Below are 22,888 nucleotides of genomic sequence, written 5' to 3'. Positions count from 1 at the left end.
TTTACTTATTTATAAAATTTATTTTACTGTTAAATTTATATTTTATTTTATTATTATTTTTATTTTTTTATTATTTTATAAATTTTTTTTTTATTTAATATATACATATATAATATTAATTTGGTTTTTTTTTAATTAATTTTAATTTAATTTAATTATTTTTTATTACTTTATTTATTTTATTTATTTATTTTACTTTAATTTAAATATTTACTTATTTATATATTTATTAACTTTATTTTATTGTTTAATTTATATTTATTATTTATTTTTTTTTTTTTATTATATCATTTATTTTATTATTTGATTATTTTTTTAATTAGTGTATTCAACTAATTTATTTTATTTATTTTGTTTATTTATTGAATTTATTTATTTTATTTTATTATTTAATTTATTTTTGTATTTATTATTTTATTTTATTTAATATATTGTAATTGTTCACTTGAAAACATGAATTATGAAAATGGGAAACTCTCCACATATATTTGAATGCAAATTATATTTTATTTCTCTGTCTTTAATATTTATTTTACTATTTTGAGAGATTTGAAGATTTCTAATAATTTTTGGGATATCATCAATTGTTTTTTTTTTATGTTTTTATTTTGAACTACTTTTATCCATCTTATACCAGCATCCATCTGTTCAAAAATGTTTCTGCTGCCTTATCCAACAAATATTTTATTCATTAATGAATTTAATTTTTTTATTTTTATTCATTTTTTTAACTCCAACCTATTCGCTGTTTGTGTCAGTATCTCAACGAGGCATTCTAAACCACACAAATGAATCTCTGCAAGAAGCATGGAATGCAGCACAGCACAGCGGAGCGCAAATGTCTTGAACAGCTGAACTGGGCGCCGCATCGGTGCTGGATTCCTCGCTGTGGGGAAACCAGTTTTTGCAAATAAAAAACGAGAAAAAATAAAAAAAGATTGTGTCTCTAAAAATTAAAAAAAGAAACGCAAATCAAATCGTCATACGCGCCTTTGCTGAGCTACACTGATAACTTTTTTCCAGACAAAAGTTCTGGTCGAGATTTTTGTGTTTCGCCTTTTAATGCTTGCGTTGCTAGAGTGAGCGCCTCGTCTTCGTGCTTCGTGCAGAGTTTCATTTGTTTAGTTGTGTACTAATTTTTTTTCTAATTTGACTTAAATCAATTTACCATTTATGCGAAGGAGTGTGTATTTGTGTGCATATGTATGTGTTATATCCAGTTGAGAGGAGTTGGTTGATTTGGCCGCTGGAATTTTTGTATCTACTATTGTTAATTTTTAATTTTTGTTTTGTTTTTGTAATTCGTTTAGTTGTTATTTGATTGCTGTTCTACGTATAAGTGATTTTCAGCTGCTCTTTTGTTGTTTTTGTTGTTAGCTGAGGAAATTTGCAAATCAAATTATGTGGAATTTTTTCTAGCGTCTCACTTTGCTTTTATTTGAATTTATTTTGTTGATTTTCTAGGTGTAACTGCATTTAAAACTACAATGCTATTGTTGTTGGTTTTGTATTGGGGGGTGTCGTTGGATTTTGTGATTTACTTGTTTTTGTTTTTTGCTTTTGTATTGCAGTTTTTTGTATTGTATTTTTTCTATTGCTAATTTTTGTGGTGCTGCTGCTTAAATTTGAATTTTTTAATTTCGTGTTTTATTTACTTTAAATGTCATTTCAATACTTCTTTCTGCTTTTTTATTTACTTCTTATTTCTTACAAATTTTTGTGTCAACATTGGAATTTCAGTCGCTTCAGGTCCGGTTTTCATAACGACACGTCGGTTTTGACGGCTGTTATTGAGTGTTGTTGTCAAGTTTTTTGTTTTTTACTTTTTTGTTGTTTTTGGATGTATTGGTATTGGTATTGGTTTCTCATTGAACATTCACAAAGGCCATAAGCAGTGGCAGCATTTCAGTGTAAGAACCAGTTTTGCTTTATTTCTTATATTAAATTTTATTCTACGTAGTTTTTTTTTTTATTAAATTTTATGAATTTTAAACTTTCCTTTGTTTTGCGCTTCACTCATTAATTTTACGCTAATAAATTAATTTAACTTGTCAAATTGAAAAAAAAAATCGATGATTCTCTGATCGCGAAATTCCGGTTTTGCACAATTATTTCCACCGCTTGACCGCAGCTCGGGATTTTCCACTAATCCCGATTACAAAAACGCGAGTACATCAAAAAATTTCGTTTTCTAACTGATAGTACCGTTATTGCGTTAACGTTTAATCGAGTGTGGCTAGCAAGTTGGACCCCAAAAGTATACGAAAAAAAAAACTATTTATTCGCGAGAAACCTGCCCCGAAGACCCGTTGCAAGCGCGCTTCACGTACGTACGTTCCAGCAGTTCAAATTACTCTACTGTACTGACAAACAGCAGACAGACTATCTTCACGCTCACTAGCCAGCTACATAGCTGGCTGACTGGTTGGTTGGCTGTTAAGCTGGCATTTGGCATTTGTGTGGTGGTGTTGGTAGTGGTGTCAACAGTTGAGTTAATTCTTTTGCCTACTGCATTTCAATTTATTTATCTGAGCGCTCAAAAGTGAATTTGTGTGTGTGCCTTGCCGTGCGTGCGTGCGTGTGCATGTGTATGAGCGAGCGCCTTGCGGCAAAAAAAAAAACAAGACGCGGACAGCTGTTACTGGAACTGAAGAAAAGATATTCAATACACTCACAAGACGACAAACATACATGCGTAAACACATTGACACGCAAAATCACGCATACACGGCAAAAGGCGCGCTCAGAATACTACAGTTTGTATAGCGAAAAAGCGGCACCGGTGCACGGGGTGCTCTCTGAGCGCTAACTCAAATTTGTAAATTTTGCTTTTATATGCTTATTTTACTTGTTATTGTTGGTTACTGCTCATGTATAATTCACTAATCTACTGCGTTTCATGTGAACAAATGCATATGTATCACCTTTGTTTGTATGTGTGTTTATCTGTGTACGCTTATTTTTTGATTTTTGCAATTTCATGCACACATTCATATTTGCCTGTGTGTGTGTGTGTGAATCTCTATGGCTCAGCAGTTAATATGTCATTCTTCTCATAGCACAATAGTGGGTAAAACACATCTGTCATCGCACGCAAACAATAGAAAATTACAGGTAAGTTGGACCGTCAGATAGAGAGAGAGAGAGAGAGAAAGCGAAGAAGAGAGCACAAAAGCTGGAGTATGAAAGCGTGAGTGCAGGCTTTTTTGATAATATGCAGATTAGAAATGGCAATAAAATGTATCTCACTAAATTGAGTTGGGAGGAATTAAGTGTCAGTAAAACGAAAATAAACAAATAACTATTTAAAATTATATTTCAAGAAAAAAATTGCCACAATATCAAATAATTTGCAAAAAAGTCAAACTTCACTAGAAGTAGTCGGCAAACAAATAGTCACTCAAAAGGTTTTTTTTTCGAATTGGCAGTGCCATTGACACTCTTATCACTCTTTTTATTCACTTCAAAATTAGAGAATTTCTAGAGAGTCTGTTGTAGAGATTAAAACAAGGTCATGAAGCGATCAAATATTTATAGATGTACGAGTATGTATGAATGAAATTTGAGAATGAAGTTGAAGTGAAGAGAATGTAGTGCAAGAGAGTTGGAAGTGCAGCGCACGTGTGTGTATTAAGAGCAGAGTATTGCTGATGGATGTGCTCAGTAGCTATTTTAAGAGAGTTTTACACTAAAGATTTGAGAATTTACATTAACCCAGTAAACAATTTCTCCGCTCGAGGCAATCGTTGTATGAATCACTGAATTACGCTCACAAACAAACCTGAAAACCTTAAAAAAAAATGTATTTTTTTCTTTAGATAAAAAAATGTCTGGTGAACTTGTTCACGGATGACTTGAAGTTCGACGGTAGGGTTAGTGGAGGAGTATTGTGCGAGGAGCTCCCCATCAAGCTCAAATTGAGGCTGCTGGACCGCTACAATGTGTTCCAAGCGGAGGTAGCCGGAATCAAAATTTAAAAAAAAAATATGTTAAGTTTCAGTTTTGCAGACAATTTCAGACGCGAAGAACACACTTACGATCCAATACGTTCATAAATTGCGGCTTCTATTACTAATTTTTTGAGTAGAGATAGGATTTGTCCGTTATCTAGAACCCCTTGAGTACAGATAGGATTTGTCCGTTATCTAGAACCCCTTGGGACTTAATGGGCTTGAATAATTTTTACTCGGCTGATACTTTATTCGAAAAAAAAATTGAAAAAATTGTTTAACATTAAAAAGAAAACGTACACACTCCTTTGAACAACAATTTATGTATGCTGATGGTAGGGATGTTAATCGCAGGACCACGAGATCCTGGCTACTTTTTTCAATCACGAAAATTCCGGGATGAGTCATATTATTTATTCTTCATTATAAGTCAAATCTTCATCTCGAAAATCCTTCTTTTTGAGGGAAGAAAACCTTTATTTGCTACATTGGTTGAGCTTTCAGCGTTTTCAACGCCTTGTTTTATAAAACTGTTGACTTAATTAATTTAATTTCGGAACATTTTCGGGATACTGAGATTACAAAACAAAAGCCCGAAAATCCCGGGATTAATAAAATGCCGAAAATTGACATGCCTAGTAGAAGACGTAAGCATCTTAGCGATCCAACGAACTTTAGTCACAAAAGTTCGTTTCGCTTCAGTTTTTTCCGAACTCTGGTTGAACATTTCTTCAATTTTTTTTTTTTTTTGTTGCAAAGTTTAAAAGGGTGATCGCATTACAGATACTTTTTCCAATAGGGCTTTTTGACAGACCACGCGTGACTACTGTCAAATAAAACACACAACTTTTTGCAGTATTCATTGGCATTTCATCATGGAAAGATTTAAGCCTCAACAACCTTTACAAATCGTACATTTGCATTACGAAAATCGACGCTCTGTGAAAAGTGTTCATCGCGCACTCAGGCCATTTTATGGTGTACGGCGATGAGACCCATTTTCGACTTAATAGCTACATCAATCAGCAATCATCAATTGCCGTATTTGGGCTGAAGAGCAAGCCATTCAAACTAATCGTTTCGTGCAACCTATGGGCTGGAGGAATCAACGGCCCATATTTATTCAAAGAGGCTGGTGCCAATGGAACAGTGAATGGCGAACGCTATCGTACCATGATGAACAACATTTGGTTCCAACCAGACGGTGCTACTTGCCATGCAGCTCTTGAAACAATGGATTAACTGCGTCGTCGTTTCAGTGAGCAATTTATCTCTCGTCTCGGAGCAGTAGATTGACCACCAAGATCGTGCAACCCAGCTTCGATTGAGGTATTGGAGGCCAACATTATGAAAGTTACCGACCGAAGTCCTCTAGCGAGTCATTCAAAATTGTTGTTTACGGATGGCCGAATTACGACGCAGTTGTGGCCAACATAGCATATGCCGATGACTTGGTCCTAATGGTCTCAGGACCCTTCCCATCAGTAATGACTGAAATTCTGGAAGGTGCACTGGCTACACTCAGTAGTTGGGCTGCCAGTTGCGGTCTCAGAGTCAACTCTGAAAAAACGAAGTTGATGATATTCACCAGAAAATACAAGGCTCCACATTTTAAGCTTCCAAGACTAAACAACCAGTGTCTTACTCTTTCATGGGAAGTCTAGTATCTTGTTGTAATACTTGACCCTAAGCTCCACTGAGTTAGGAAGGCCAATATAGCCTTCTATGCCTGGAAATCAATGTTCGGCAAAAAATGGGATCTCAAGCCACGTGTCGTACTTTGGATGTACAACTTAGTGGTTCTGGCAATTTTGACATACGATTGCCTAGTTTGGTGGGTAGCTCTTCAGAAGGGCTACAACACCACTAAACTAGAGAGAGTGCAAAGAGAATTCCATGTGTGGCCATCACTGGTGCTTATAGAACATGTCCCACTGTTGCGCTCAACGTTATTCTGCACTTACTTAGTGTGGAGCTGCAGGTTAAATCCATTGCTGCTCAGAACGCTATTAGGTTGAAGGATATTAGCCTTTGGAGACAACTTCCTGTAGAACATAGTAGCATCTTGAAGCAGATCTCCCCTTCCTTCTCTCTTATTGGCACTGATCTCTCCATCCGCAAACTGGGTTTTGAGGGTTGTGCTAGGGCTATCTTTCCGAGCAGGGAAGAATGGAAAGAGGGGAGAGTCGGCACGGATATAGATACCTCTGTTTTCACTGACGGAGCCAAGATGGAGTCTGGAGAGGAAGCGAGTTTACTCTAAATCAGACCAAAATGGTCTCCTTTAAACTGCTGGAAACAAGCAGCGTTTTCAAGCAGATGTCTTCGCGATCCTGCAAGTATGCAAAATGCTTCAGGATGGCTGTTGGGAGGGAGACATTAATATTTTTTCCGATAGCCAAACTGCGATCAAGGCCCTCTCGTGCAGCTCTCTTCTGGTGTACTCCTGTAAGGAGGAGGAACTCAAACGTCGCGAACGTGCAGGAAACATTTCCCTTATCTGGGTTCCTGCTCACAGGAATATAGAAGAAAATGAAGTTGCCGATGAGCTTGCCAGGAAGGGGTAGACAGAACCAGTTTCAGCTTTCCCCTTCTCAGATATCGGTGTCCCCTTGACCGTTGTTAAAGGGAAACGACACAATTTCTTTCTAAAAAAAAGCGCAAGTCAATTGGAGGTCTCTCTCATCGTGTGCTATGATATTTCGAAAACACTATGGCCTCAATACGATAGAAACAGAACGCTTAAGGTGATGGGAATCCCCCGTCATTCAATTTTCAAACTCATTGCGGTGTTCACTGATCACTGCATGATCGGTACTCATGCGGAGAAGCTTGGAATTCCGTACAACTCCTATTGCAAAAGCTGTGGGGATCCTGCAGAGAAAGAGACTGTTCAATACTTTCTCTGCAAATGTCCGGCTCTGGCGGCTAGGCACTTGAAATTTCTTAGGGGATGCCCCTTGGGGATGACTTGAAGAAAGTTTGCAGCCTAGATCCCTTTACTCTCCTCCACTACATCAACAGCACTGGATGGTTGTAGACGGTTTTTCTGTTCCCTAAATCTTTTCACAGGTATTGGTCCACATTATGGTATCAAAACGGCACGTAAATGCTACTTGAAGTGTACTTGGGGTACTCTTGCCATCTTACCTACCTACCTGCGGCCAACATTTGAAAAATAAATGCCAATGAATAATAAAGAGTGTCTAATCAATTTGAATTCTCTTTGTTTTATTTCAATTTAAAGTCCGTCACCTCTAAATTTATCACCCTTTATAGACTCCAATTTTTTGCAAAAATGTTGTATGCTGATATCACAAAGTCTGCAATTTTATTGACGCGGAAAAAGTGAATTTTTGTTGCAATTCGTTAAAGTCAGGTGTATTTCCGTGTCAATATTTCATGAGAGGTTCACAATTTAATCGGATAATTTTCATTCTTCAATATAAAGTGAAATGAATGTGACCTATATATTGGGTTGGGGAAAAAGAAATGTCGTATTTGTGATCGAAATTTGACGCTTTATTTAACGTACTTAGAATTATCCGATTCAAGTCAAATATGCCCCGTTTTGTTCGCAAACTCATTGCCATTTATAAAACCCCCCTCCTTATTTGCAAAAAACTCAGACAACCAGTTTTCGCACACCTCTTTTGAGGCCAACTTGGTATCACCAAGGGCGTTTTGCATGGACCGGAAGAAATGATAGTCACTTGGTGCCAGGTCCGAACTATATGGTGGATGCGATAGGACATCCTATCCGAGCTCCCGTAGCTTCTGGCGGGTCATCAAAGATGTGTGAGGACGAGCGTTGTTCTGGCGGAACACAACACCATTCCTATTGACCAATTCTGGCCGCTTCTGGTCAATCGCCTGCTTCAAACGGTCAAGTTGCTCATAGTAGAGGACCGAATTAAGGGTCTGGCCATAGTTGAGCAGCTCATAGTGGATAATTCCCTTCCAATCCCACCCAATATACAGCAAAACCTTCCTAGCGGTCAATCCGGGCTTGGCGACGATTTGGGCCGGCTCGCCGCTTCTCGACCACGATCTTTTTCACTTGGCGTTGTCGTACGTGATCCACTTTTCATCGCCAGTCACCATCCGCTTCAAAAATGGGTCAAGTTCGTTCCCTTTTAGCAGAGAATCCCAAGCGTTGATTCGGTCCAAGAGATTTGTTTTCGTCAACACGTGTGGCACCCAAATATCCAGCTTTTTTTGGAATCCAATCTTCTGCAAATGGTTCCAAACGGTTTTGGGGTCTACATCTAGTTCCTGACTAATAGAGCGAATGCTCACATGCCGGTCTCTTTGGAGAATTGCAACGATTTTATCAGTCTCTACGACGATTGGCCTACCAGTACGGGGTGCATCTTCGACATCTACTACATCAGAACGAAAACGATCGAACCAACACTGTGCTGTGCGAATCGTTACAGTATCAGGCCCATAAACTTCACAAATTTTTGCCGCCGCCTTCATTGCATTTTGACCTCTAAGGTACTAAAAACGTAAAATATGACTAATTTCTTGCTTGGTGGACTCCATCTTTGATGCGCTATAACTTAAGACTGAAACGTACGATCACAACACTGTCAAAGAGACACTTGTAGTACAGATTGTCGTCTGTTTAGTGTGACCCGATGCAATAAGTACAACACAAGATATGTTTAAATGTCGCGCTCAATTGACAAAATACGACATTAATTTTTCCCCAACCCAATATGTCAAAATGTGAATCTTTGTTTATTCTTATTAATAACAAAAAAGCTGATTTTTGATACTCGCATATGTTCTATTCAATTTCGTTTCGCCCGAACATTGGCAAAATTGGCCGAAGTGGTTACTAGTCCGGCCTCGGCCTCAAAGCGCGATGCTTGCACGTTATCTATATATTATCATTATTACTTTTTTCTAGTTTTTTCAACACTTTATGACACTACTGAACTTTTACTAAAACTTTAAACCAACCGCAATGCCATAAATTTCCGCGAATCCGCAGAAGCCAATCTGTGCTACCCAGCGCATTCTAGTGAATTATTACTTAGAGTAGTTGAATTGTTCGAAAGTTCGATTGGGTGTTGCTGGTGGGCTTGGTAATAAAATTCAAATGAAACACACAGATATACATAAATGTTGTGAAAAAACTATGTAGAACTTTAATATTTGTACTCACAATTTAAATACAATGTACGTATGTGCACTTGTACTACTCCATACCTGTTTGTATGTACTCATACTTGTTCACGCTAGTGTGGGCGAAGAAAATGCATAAAATAACGGTAGTAAATAGATAATTGAATTGCGATAAAATACCAACGAACTGATAAGAAAAATATAATGAAAGTGTTTTTTTTTTGTTTCAGTCAACAACAATGAGTGATGGCCAACTGATGTCTTGTCATTTGAGCGAAAATTTATTTATGCCGATCAAATGCGGCTAAATGTTGTTGTATCAAATTTACGTATAGTAAAGTACGTCAGTTGATTCTAAGAAAAATATTATGAAATTTAATATAAATAAATTTCACCGTCTAAAGGATGATCAGAATTTTTTACTGTGAAAAAATGATTTTGTTACAAAATAAAAGTTTGTTGGCCGGTTGATTACGCTGTGCGATTTTAGAAGTGATCCGAAAAAATTTAATGTGCAAACAAACTTAAAATTTCGCAGGACCAATTGTCCAAAAAATATTTTTAAAAACTTCCACTTGCGCTATGATGCTTATATGGACATCTAACGAAAAGACAAAAAACCAGGACAGCATATGTGAGGACAAATATAGTATAATAACGTCCTTTGAAAAATTTATCTTAACCATCCTTGAAATTTCCAAATGAATTATTTTGAAAAAAAAAAATATATATATATGTACGTTAAAGGATACCGTGTGGGTTCGAATCCCACGTAAAGCACTTAAACAAATTTACCCACTTTTTCTAGTTCCTAATTTCTAAAAACAAAACAAAGAACAAAAATATTCATTCCTCAACCTCAAAAACTTCATTCTTCCAATCCTTACTCCCGCACAAAAGTTAGCGCATTACTTGCATTGTGGCTGCTAAAACAAGCAAAAAAACAAAGAAAAAAACACAATTACACATTGCATAAGTGGTGCCAGCGAGAGGAAGCGGGCAATCGCGGTAATAGCGCAGACACACTAAAATTTAGCGACATCCTCAACCATCTGTGTGATCCTTCTGGCAGAAAAATGTGAAACACAGATGGCGCGCTAAACAGCTAAAAGATGCTATTACTAAGCAACGACAGGCCCGCATTCCCACTATTTAGGACTGGTTGCGGCAGGCTAATCACCTACCCTGCCAGAAAGCAAAATAGATTAATGAAACCAACACAAGACTGAGTCTTGTCGAGACCCTATGCTCCCGAGTGGAGTGAACAAGGAAAAAAAAATGGTAAAGGATTAAAAAGTTCCCCGAATATATTCAGAAAACTCAAAATGCAAATTTATTCTTCAAAAGTGATATTATCGCCAACGCACGTTTGATCCAGCTTTCAACCCCTATTTTCGGTATAGCCATCAGAGTCATTTTCGAATTTTCTATTACTTCCCTTCGGCTGTTAAAATGCGTCGCCAGTAGTGTGGGGTAGTTGAGTTCAAGGGTAGTTAGATCCTGTAAATCCAGGCTGAACTATGCCGGTAGACATAATCGCTGGTAACGAGATCAATGATTCTTTAGCTAGGACGGGCTCTGAGGCCAACTTCTTTGACCTGGAGCCAGTTCTGTCACTCCCTCCCGCAGCCATCAAAGCCACGGTTAGCAAACAGGTTACTTTAACCCACAAGCGAGTTTGGCAGGCTGACAGAGGCTGCAGATGGAGAAAACTAGTAACTGATATTAGCTGCCATGTCCGACCGACTGACGCAGATCCTCCTGTTATTAAGCAGAAGGGACTGTAGGCAGCCGGTTTGACTGATGACGGGCAACTTTCTATGGACGAAGCACATGGAAAAGGTAGGCATCTCAGACAGTCCACTCTGCCCAGCATGTGGAGAGGAGGATATGGCTCCGGGCCACTTTTTGTGCGTCTGCTCCGTCTGCGCTAGAATAGAAGAGACCACCTTGGCTCCTTGGCCCCACAAGACCTACTCAGATTTCTTTGGAGATCGGGTAGATTTCAAGAAATTAAAAAATGGAACCCGAGTGCAGATTTAATGTTGTCTGTGTGCTGTACTTGCTAGTTCGCCGGACAAATACAATAACTGGGTTTTTGATTCGATCAAACAGAAAGAAATCGCAAGGAACTGCGAGTTTTGTTCCACAAGAAAAGAAAGTAGGCTCGAATTTATTTTGTTCCACTTGGTTCTTCATTTGAGTGTGCGATTGGTAAGCCGTAAAAAAAGTGTAAGTTTTAACTTTACGTCACAAAACCTACACTCTTTGCGAAATTAGTGCTAAGGTCAAATTTAGTAAATTCAACTTTCAGGCAGCAAAAATATTACCTTAAAAATACTCAAATTGAATAGCCTTAAAAAACGCCCCATAGATTTGAGGTGTGCCAATATACAATACAAATTTGTTGGATCTCTGAGTGTCCAGATTTCACTCTCCGTTTAGTTGAACTTTCCTCCTATAAAATAAAGTATATAATGAAAGAATAAAGTATATAATAAATAAAGAATGGATACCTCTTTTTACGTTTTCCTGTTTGAAACCTTAAAGTACTTTACAAAAGTATTTGATGAGAAAATTAAGTACACAGAATTACTTTATATAATCTTTAGTTCTTTGCTGAATAACAAAAAAGTTGATATTTGTCGCACGGTGCCACTTATAGTGCTATCCAAGTGACTACTCGGAAGTCAATTAACACACGGGCGAACGAATTTGCTGAACGAATCTCTGCTCCCTTGCGGGTTCCAGTCATTCTTGTCATTTCTCTCGTCTTGTCTCGTTCTTGCCTTGTCTCGTTAATTTGGCCCTCACTTTTTAACTGAGCTCGAGAAACCCAAAAGTTCCTTTCCGCTATTACTAGCGCGCCAATTATCCGTCTTTACTTTCGCGCATGTGAAACTTTGACATGAGCTCCAAAAGTTTGTCTTCCGTATTTCTTAAACTATCAACATTCGCCTTAATTAGTGTCTCTACACATCCGTCCTTTCTTATCTGGGAGAGTTTTCTTAATGATATTACAATAGAAGGTTCCTATAGTCAACTGTTTGAGTGGCCCTTTAGCCGTTTCCTTTTCGAGCAGACATTTAGCCTAATTTAACTTAGACCTAAAAGCCGGCCATATGGCGTCACTATGAGTTTACCCGCTATTGAGTTTATCCGCTCGGTCGCGGCTATTTTAGGGGCATTCGGAATGACCTTAAGCGCCTCTGTTGGACAAGGTCTTAGTACACCTTTTAGAGCGGCACCTGACGCTGTTTGCTGGCATTATATTAATAGCACCACAAAAGGCAATTATGAGTAAATTTGTCATCATATATATGTATACATATGGGCGTATGTATGTATGTATGTATAGTACTTGCACTCAGGCTTGTTCACCTCTGATTGCCTTTGCCACTTGACGCCTTGACTCACATTTACCTCATTCATTTTAATGAATAAATGAGCAGCTTATTATGTAACCTATCAATATTTCATTTAATTAAAATTGCCATTGATAGCAGCGGACATTCAGTCCTCGCACGCGCTTTTGTATTTATAATTGCAACACCTACCCCTCGCACTTGCACAGTCCATATTCAGCTCCTGCGTGGTGTTGTCGCATGAGTGGCAACAATTCAATGACTGCTCAAACAATACAACCTAATCAGAAATTCAATCAATTAACGCAACCAAGTTGAGGTGGAGGCAGGAGGCTGTGGCTACCTTTACACAGTTTGCGTCCACTTGAACTTTCATAAATTGACAGATATAAATTTGTTTTTAAAGATAAAAATTCTCATATCCACCCAGTCGGAAGATTAACTGATTTGTACTAAATTTGCTATAAATTATGATTGGTTCATCTTTTGAGTACTTTTACACATTAAAGCTCATACAACTCAATGTTCCATCGCCTAAGACTCGCTGTAGGTCATTTAGTTCAAAACTAGAGAATCCAATCGATTCCTCGCCACTCGCCAAAATTGGAAGCCGCTCAGATCACATTAACTTAAGCAGAAAAATCACTACATCATTTGAAACACCGAAGGCTTCTGCGATTGAGCTCTGTAAAAGCTATGATATGCCTTTGAGAAACCTCTTGACGGTCCTTAGCAGTTCACAATCATTTAGGGTCTGTTAACACATATCAGCGCCGTGTCAGTGTCATTTCAATTCAGCATCAGGCGGCCGCCGTAGCCGAATGGGTTGATGCGTGACTACTAATTGGAGTACGTAGGCTCGAATCTCCGTGAAACACCCAGATTAAGAAAAAGTTTAAGTTATGTAAGTTAAAGTTCTTTTACTGGCATGAAAAAGCTCTTGATAAAGAATATCTCCCATTCGGAGTCGGCTTAAAACTGTAGGTCCCTCCACAAATAGGAGGACGAGTTCGCATCGATACTGAACTGACAAGGCGATGATCTGTGTAAATAGACTCTTATACAACTCAAATACAATTTCTACACATTTCAAATGCTTTACGCATTTTTCCTATAGGAAACATTTGAAATTTTCAGAGTTTTAAGTAAATATACAGTGTATATTAAAAAATAATATAATAAGTTCCACACGAAAATTATTTCTTAAACTTTAGGCATTTCTTACTCAACAGTAGCTCAGCTCACTTGTTTCACTTTATACGAATATTTGATGTTGCTATTTAGGTAAATTTTAGACTTGTTTACTTACCTTGGATTGCCGCTAACTGTTGCGCGTCGCTCGATGAATATTTTAAATATCCTGAAAGATAAAAACAGAAGCTTGTATAAGTGAAAATTCAAATTTTCTAGTTCTGAAATGTTGTTAGAAATATAATAATATATTTAAGCAGTCTAAAGCCGGAGAATTGGCTATAAAATCTCTCACAAAACAGTCCACAACCTCCAAGACAATCATAAACTACCCCACATTTCTTAACGAGATGGCTGAGTCATTTCACCTAAAGGCAACATGGATTTCTGGGCATTCCGGCATTTAGGGGAACTGCAGTGCCGATGAACTAGTGAGACTTCCCACCAAGGCTTGACAACAGGCTTACTTTATGGGCCCAGATACGGCAAGCGGCTACCAAAGCAACAAATACCACGGGATTGTTAAGCAAATTAATGGCAAACATCGGTGAACCAACATAGAGACGATTCGCCTGGACGGCAGCGAAGTATGGGGAATTGCGGTAAACTGCAAAGACAAGCGCAAAGCACTGGAGGTTGTGCAACGAACAGAGGCACTCAGAGTTGCCTCAGCCTATCGCACTGTCTCTGGCCCCGGGAACGAATGGATGCGTGGGACTTCAAGAAGAAACACTTCATCACTAGCGTCGAGATACGGAGATGGGACAAAGCCGACGGGGCACTGAACCGAGTGGCAGATGAACGGCGAAAGTTATTCCTTCAAAGGAACTTCGAGGGGAAGTGAATTACTTTTAAACTCTGTTCTCTTCCGGAGATACCTATTCCGTAAGGACAAGGTAAGCGCTCCCAAGTACATATACTTCGTAACTCCGAGTAATGACGCTGAACGTATTTTTTTTTTGGTTTGACAGATGGCTCGCGGAAAGAGATGCTCTGAGAAAGCAAATTGGCGACATCACGTCGAGTAACATAATCAGCAAAATGCTCGAGCGTGGTAAAGAGATACATCAAGAACGTACTACGGAAAAACATATTATAGCTTGAAAGCTGGCTACATATACGGTGGATCCAGACGTGGGTGAATAGAATTGGTCCTTTATGGATAGATGCAGAAAGTTGCGTACCGAATAAAGATCCAGCGGTTACGTTGGCTGGGTCATGTCATCCGAATGGATGCAAACGCTCCGGCTCTGAAAGTATTCGATGCGGTACCAGCTGGTGATAGCAGAGGAAGAGGAAGGCCTCTTTGCGTTGGAAAGATCAGGTGGAGAAGGACTTGGCTTTACTTGGTGTATCCAACTGGCGCCGGTTAGCACGAGAAAGAAACGACAGGCGCGCTTTGTTAAGCTCGGCCAAAATCTCGTAAGCGGTTATCGCGCCAATGAAGAAGCAGAAGAGAAGAGACGATCTCGCACTTTTAATGGCTTTCACCTGTTCTATCAAGACGTATATTCACCTGGTATACAATTTTTTAGTTAGTTAGAAGATCTCAGTAATATGGAAATGAGGAATATTTGAAACATTTTTAAAAGATCACACTGGTTTTAGGAGATATAAGGAAAAGTTTCCTACGCGGCTTCCCAATGGGTTATAAGGCTGAGTGTGTCACATAGCGGACAACCCGTACAACCAGACCAAACCTACGTATGTTTGTATATATCTTATATTTATACGTTTTAAATAAAAAATTCCAATGCGTAAGTAAGAACTGCCACTTATGTGCATATTTTAGGGTATATTTTTGTGTGTTTTTGGGTAAATTTGTTTTGTTAAATTAGGTACAAGCTGAAATTTCGATTTTTCATCCCTGATTCCTGGACTACAATGAAAACAACATTTTCACAAGGCGCTCTCTTAGCGCCTACTCTTAACTAAATCTCTTAGCCCTCAAGAGTCAATCACGTGCTCTCCCCTATCATTAGACTTGCTAAGAGCGACAAGCAAAGCACTCATTTTAGCCATTCAACCGTGCAACTATTCAACTGAAGTGAAAATTCAAAATGTTTGTAACCGAAAATTCCCACAGTCATTAAGTTTGTGTGCCAAAAAAGGCGTTTCCATATCAACAGAGAAGCTTGACGTCACTGCCATGTCTACTATAAGTCCGAGCATTGATGTCAGGAATGATTGCATGATCACAATTCAATGCATTGCCTTTAGGCTCTTATTGAAAAATGAAGGTTTTCGCTTTTGTACAAATCTATGCACTTCAATTTTTTCCAATAAAACTTTTCAGCAAAATGTAAGAAAGTAGCTTCGAACATTTGAGTTTGCCTTATTCCTTTCATTCGATTCCAGTAAATGCGACGCTTATTTATGTGCCAATTTTTGCATAATAAATTCTTAATGCAACAAGCAAGCAGTAGTTCTTAGCGCAGCTGAGCGGCTTTGGTGTATTTGGCAAAGCCTACTTCGCTAAAGTAGCGCGCTTGCGATTCGCAGTCACGTCCTTTGTTCGCCCTTGTAAAAGCGTCAACTTAAATCATGCACGTGACTAGAATCTAATCCAGCTATTATCATTGGGAAATTTGTATGTAAATACGTTTGTTTGCAGCAAGCAGATATGTATGCAAATAGGATTGACCGGAAGGTTTGCGAAACTTGCGTAGAATCAAGAGAGAGATGGGAGGGAAATCATCCGCATAATGTGCGAAGCTCCCCACGTCGAAGCGGGCAAGAATTATGCAAGCTTTAAATTAGATTGTATGCTATTAGCGCCTTAAAGTAGGCAAATATATACGTGTGTATAGAAAATAGAAAATATAATAAACAAATTGCGGAAGTTTTTTAATTTGCTTTTTATGTTTATTGTACTTGGCGCATTACTAGTGCGCTGACGTTTTTTGTAACTTTTTTTTTATACATAACCCGGATAAGAAGTTGTTATAATAAATTTGCTGGCTCCTGCTAGTTTGGCGTTTGGCTCAGTTACTTCGAATGTTTATGTGCGTCTTAATGCAATTCTTCAATTAGAGAGCCATACAAGTTCTGTATCACTTCTAAAGTGTCATATAAGGTGGCGCAAAATTAATCACCCTATCGGAAGATTTATAATTTTTGAAAATGGCGTCGTACGTCAATCATATTTGACAGTTCCCACTTCAGTTCAAGTGAATTAGACAGCTTTAGTATACAAACAGACAAGCAATGGAGCGCGTAAACGTCGAACTAAAGTTTTCCGTCACTAATAAAATACTCCATAAAATTACTAAGTAAAAAAAAATTGCCAAAACAAAATTGGATAATTTTGCCCCACCTTGTTGTATATTATATATTTAATTTAATTTACACTTTTTTTACTTTATTCAAATTGTTTTTGATTAATCTTTTTTTCATTTTTTCTAAATTAGGGATTAATTTTGCGCCATCTTGTAGAATACTGTTTATTTTATTTCATATTTGTTTTATTTTTAATTCTTCTACAAATTTTTTTTTTTTTAATTCAATTAACTATTTTTTTTAATAGGTTCTAATTTTTAATTAGAACTTTTCAAAAAGGAAATCGGATCATTTTGCGCCACCTTGCAGAATATTATGTATTTTATTTTAAATTGTCAAATTTTATTTTATTTTTAATTTTTCTATAAATTTTATTTGTTTGAATTTAACTTAAGCTATTTTTACTTTGTTCTAATTTTTTTATTTTTAATCAAATTTTTTTATTTAGTAAACAAGTTTTTTAAAAAGAAAATTGGATGATAAGTTTTGCGTCACCTTACTGAATATTATATATTTTATTTTTTGAATTCAATTAACTATTTTTTTAATAGGTTCTAATTTATAATTAGAAGTTATACTGTCTAATTTTATTTTATTTTCAATTTTCCTATAAATTTTTTTTTTTTTTAATTTAACTTCAGCCTTTTTTAATTTTTTTTTTAATTTATTTATTTTTAATTAATTTTTTCATTTAGCAAAATAGTTTTTAAAAAAGAAAATTGGATGATTAGTTTTGCGCCACCCTGCTGAATATTATATATTTCATTTTTTCTTATTTTGTTTTATTTTATTTTATTTTTAAATTTTCCACCAATTTAATTTTTTCTTCCAATTATTTTTTAAATTCATTTTTTATTTTGCAAAAAGTTGTTCAAAACGAATATTGGATGATTTTGCGCCACCTTACTGAATATTATATATTTTATTTTATCTTATTTTATTTTATGTTTAATTTTTATATTTTTGAGCTTAATTTGATTTTGTACAAATCTATTTATTTTTATTTAATTTTTTAATCTTTATTTAGTACAAAATTTGTTTAAAAAGAAAAACGGATGATTTTGCGCTTGTAGTACATTAAATATTTTAATTTATTGGATATGGGAATCAGTCTTCTGATACTATTTTTGTGTTCGCTTTAGTAATATGTATATTGGTGATTTGAAAGTGTAAGGCAATGCGACGTGAGTGATAGAGATCGCAAAGGGGCACCGAAAAAACTCGAAAATACTCAACTACATATGTATAACAATTATTGCATGAAGATGCAGGTCGAACCCTTGATGATATGTCTAAAGAGTTGGATGTTGACAGATCAACAGGAAGTAGGTGACTGGGTGCCATCTCAATTGAAGGAGAAGGACATCATGAGACGTTTGGTGACATGTGAGGTGCTTCTTGAACGGCAGACAAGAAAAGATTTTCTGCATCGCATCGTCACTGGCGCTGAAAAATTGATCTATTATGATAACCCTAATCGTCGAAAATGTTGGAGCCTGCAAGCTGAACTAGGTCCATCGACAGCGAAAAACAATATTCATGCTTCAAAGGTTATGTTGTGTTTCTGGTGGGATCAGAAGGGCGTCATCTATTATGAGAACTCCTTAAACCATCTGAAACCATCACGGGCGATCATCACCGACCTCAGCTAATGCGTTAGAATGGAGCTCTCAAAGAAAAGTGGCCGGAATGGGACGGTAGACATGACAAACTGATTTTGTTGCATGACAACGCCAGGCCACACGTTGCTAAATCGGTCCAGAAATACTTAGAGGAACTAACTTTGGCTAAGAAATTACGGAAATTTATTCCCATACCCAATAGTTTGTCTTATTTTGTTTTATTTTATTTTATTTTATTTTATTTTATTTTATTTTATTTTATTTTATTTTATTTTATTTTATTTTATTTTATTTTATTTTATTTTATTTTATTTTATTTTATTTTATTTTATTTTATTTTATTTTATTTTTAATTGTTTAACAAATTTTATTTTTATTTTTTTTCGAAATAAACTTAATATTTTTTAGTTTATTTTAATTATTTTTTTTTTTATTTAGTGAAAAAAAAATTTCAAAAAGAAGATTTGATGATTTTGCGCCTCCTTGTAGTATATTATAAATTTTATTTCATTTTACTTTATTTTGTTCTATTCTATCTCACCTCATTTTATTTCCCTTTATTTTATTTTAGATTTATTTGGTGTATTTAATTAAATTTTACTTTTACTCTATTTTTCTTTTATATAATTATTATTATATATTATTTTACATTTTATTGTATGCTTCAGTATTTATTTCATTTTACTTTATTTTATTCTATTCTATCTCAGCGTTCCCTTTGGGGATGACTTGACGAAATTCTCCAGCCTAGATCCCTTTTCTCTCCTCCGCTACATCAACAGCACTGGATGGCTGTAGACGGTCTTATCTCCTTCCTTAATCCTTTCACAGGTAGTGGTCCACTCTATGGTATCAAAACGGCACGTAAGTGCTACTTGTAGCGTACCTGGGGTACTCTTGCCATCTTACCTACCTACCTACCTATTCTATTCTATTTTTTTTACTTCTTTTCTTTCCATTTAATTTTACTCTGTTTTATTTTTTTTTTAATTATTATTATTATTATTATTATTATTATTTATTAGAATAATATAAAATATTACACTTAACTTAAAAACAAAAAAAAACAGAGCACACTAGCTGCAAATTAATTTTATGTAGCTTTTTTAATATTTTTTTATTTTATTATACTTTTTCTCTTTTATTTCATTTTCCTTTATTTTATTATATTTATTTTCTATTTAATTTATTTTTTTATTCTTATTTATTTCATTTCGCTTCATTTCATTTAAACTCAAATTTCATTTTACGTAGCTTTTTTAATATTTTTTTATTTTATTACATTTTTTTCTTTTATTTCATTTTCCCTTATTTTATTATATTTATTTTCTATTTAATCTATATTTTTATTCTTATTTATTTCATTTCGCTTCATTTAAACTTAAATTTAATTTTATGTAGTTTCTTTAACATTTTTTTATTTTATTATATTTTTTGCTTTTATTTCATTTTCCTTTATTTGATTATACAATATTTATCTTTTTTTAAATTTATTTTTTTTATTCTTATTTATTTCATTTCGCTTCATTTCATTTAAACTCAAATTTAATTTTATGTAGTGTTTTAAAAAAAAAATTTTATTTTTATATATTTTTTTACTTTTACTTCCCTTTATTTATTTATATTTATTTTCTATTTCATTTTATTTTTTTCATTTTGCTTCATTTTATTTAAACCATTTTTTTTATTTTTATGTTTATTTTTTATTTTTATTTATTTCAATCTATTCATTCACTATGTTTTATTTTATTGTGTTTTGTAGTTTAATTTTATTTCGCCTTTGTTATTTTACTTAATTTTTTCTCTTTTATGTTATTTTTATTTATTTCATTCCCCTTTATTTTACTTTGTTATTGTTTTTTATTTACTTTTTTAATTTCATTTACATCACATCACTTTGTTTTATTTTTTTGTTCAGTTAAATTTTATTTATTTTGTTTGTTTTTTTTTAATTTATTTTATTTTACTTCTTCTGTTTTATTATTATTTATTATTTTTTTATTTATTTTATTTCGCTTCATTCTATTCTATTTTAGTTTTATTTGGTTCTTATCTATTTCTTATAAATTTGTTTTATTTTATTTAAATTTTTTTATTTTATGTAATTTTTTTCTTATTCTTATTTTGTCATTTCATTTTAATTAATTTATATTTATTACCTTTTTTATTTTCTATATTATTTTCCACATTTTTTATCATTATTTTATTTTCGTTTTTTTTTTAGTTGGATTTGTTTTGTTTTTTATGTTTTCCTTTTTTATTTTATTTTATTTCATTTCCTTTTTTTTGATTTCATTCTATATTTTTTTGTTTACATTATAATTTTTTGTTTTGTATAGTTTTATTTGATTTCCATTTTTTATAGATCTAAAAAATTCCCACCGAAAACCACATATCAATTACAAATAAATATATATCTATGTATGTACATTTGTAGGGGTAAAATGTAAACACCGCTATCGAACAACTTCACACCCTTCTGCCCAGTTTACCTAGTGAGTCGGTTGATAATCGTCTAATCTACCGCTAAGGGTGCATTTAGGCGTGCAACCAAACTATCTTCGAGTGCGTACGCATAAAAATAATCAACACTCTGTAGTTAAAAATAACAAAGCATCCACTCTCCGTTGCATACCTACACATATACACAAGACAAATAAAATGTGCACACGCATACACTAACAATTATAATTGGCCATAAAGGCAATTAAAAAATATTAAAGTAGATTAGTGTGAGTAATAAACAGCAAGGACACACACACACACAAGATTGGCAGGAAAAGTAAACAACCCGAGCAAAGCGCCAACAAAACACTATCACTATGAATATCACATCGTTTGATAGACGATAACAGGCACAACGAGAGGCTTCGAACTGGCAATCGAGTGGGCACCCTCACAGCTGACATCCCTCCCAATCGCCTTTCGCTTTCTCCCTTTGCCATCGATAAGCTACGCTCGATGCTATTCTTGCACGCCCAAGTGCCACAGAGCGGTGATAAGTGTTAAGTGGTCGACTATAAAGTTTTTATGTGAACGAACCATACACTCGCCCATGCATACAAAAATGCGTAAGGCCAAACACCCCGGCATTTGCTAGGGTGGAAAACTGCGATAAATGTCTGTACGATTAGTTGGCAATTAACAAAATAGAAATTAAATCAAATTATTTGTATGGATGTATATCCTGACGATGTAGAATTCCATAATGCCGGGCAATTAAAAAATAATGAAGGTGACCCGTTGCCGCGTTGTGGGCAAACAAATGTTTTGAGAGCGTGCTTAAGAAAACAAAGGTAAATTTGTAAGTGTGAGAAAAATATTATATAAATATTTTTTTTAGTTTATTTTAATCTATACTAATATTATAAAGAGGAAAACTTTGTTTGTTTGTTTGTTACGAATAGGCTCAAAAACTACTGGACCGATTTTAAAAATTCTTTCACCATTCGAAAGCTACATTATCCACGAGTAACATGGATTATATTTTATTTTGGAAATAGGGCTCGAGATATAGGTCAAAACGTGGACCCGGGTAACCTTCGGACGTGTATGTACAATATGGGCATCAAATGAAAGCTGTTGGTGAATGCTTTAGTACAGAGTATTTTTCATGCCGCTCCGTGACTGGGGTCTCGAGATATAGGTCAAAACGTGGACCCGGGTAACCTTCGGATGTGTATGTACAATATGGGTATCAAATTGAAGCTGTTGGTGAGTGCTTTAGTACAGAGTATTTTTCATGCCGCTCCGTGACTGGGGTCTCGAGATATAGGTCAAAACGTGGACCCGGGTAACCTTTGGTTGTGTATGTACAATATGGGTATCAAATGAAAGCTGTTGATAAGTGCTTTAATATGGGGTAATTTTCATACCTATTGATGACTAGGGTCTGGAAATATATGCCAAAACGTGGACCCGCCGTGTCTTTGCACCGAATTAAACCAAACTTACACACATTCTTAAGTAGATATTGAAGATGATTTCCGTATAGTTTGAATACCTATTGGTAGATAGGGTCTCGAGATATAGGTCAAAACGTGGACCCGGGTAACCTTCGGATGTATATGTACAATATGGGTATCAAATGGAAGCTGTTGGTGAATGCTTTAGTTCAGAGTATTTTTCATGCCACTCCGTGACTAGGGTCTCGAGATAGAGACCAAAACGTGGAGCCTAGAATGTGTTTGTACAATATGGATATCAAATTGAAGCTGTTGGGGAATGCTTTAGTACAGAGTATTTTTCATGCCGCTCCGTGACTGGGGTCTCGAGATATAGGTCAAAACGTGGACCCGGGTAACCTTTGGTTGTGTATGTACAATATGGGTATCAAATGAAAGCT

General features: G+C 35.4%; 1 protein-coding gene across 4 annotated transcripts in view; it reads right to left on the bottom strand.

Annotated features, from left to right (window-relative positions):
• The window catches only part of LOC129247011 (protein numb), a 161,491-nt gene that overhangs the window by 74,014 nt on the left and 64,589 nt on the right, over nucleotides 1-22,888 (bottom strand). For 2 of the 4 annotated variants that reach the window (XM_054885837.1, XM_054885836.1), the window contains one exon: nucleotides 13,761-13,811. The gene's annotated coding sequence lies outside the window, so the exon portion shown is untranslated. Of the gene's footprint in view, nucleotides 1-1,168; nucleotides 1,557-2,205; nucleotides 2,341-13,760; nucleotides 13,812-22,888 lie in introns of those variants that run through there. The other 2 variants (XM_054885835.1, XM_054885834.1) reach the window with 2 other exon arrangements.

The sequence above is a fragment of the Anastrepha obliqua genome, chromosome 5 (assembly GCF_027943255.1).
Source record: "Anastrepha obliqua isolate idAnaObli1 chromosome 5, idAnaObli1_1.0, whole genome shotgun sequence".
Lineage (NCBI taxonomy): Eukaryota > Metazoa > Arthropoda > Insecta > Diptera > Tephritidae > Anastrepha > Anastrepha obliqua.
This window is presented reverse-complemented; position numbering and strand designations above follow the sequence as displayed.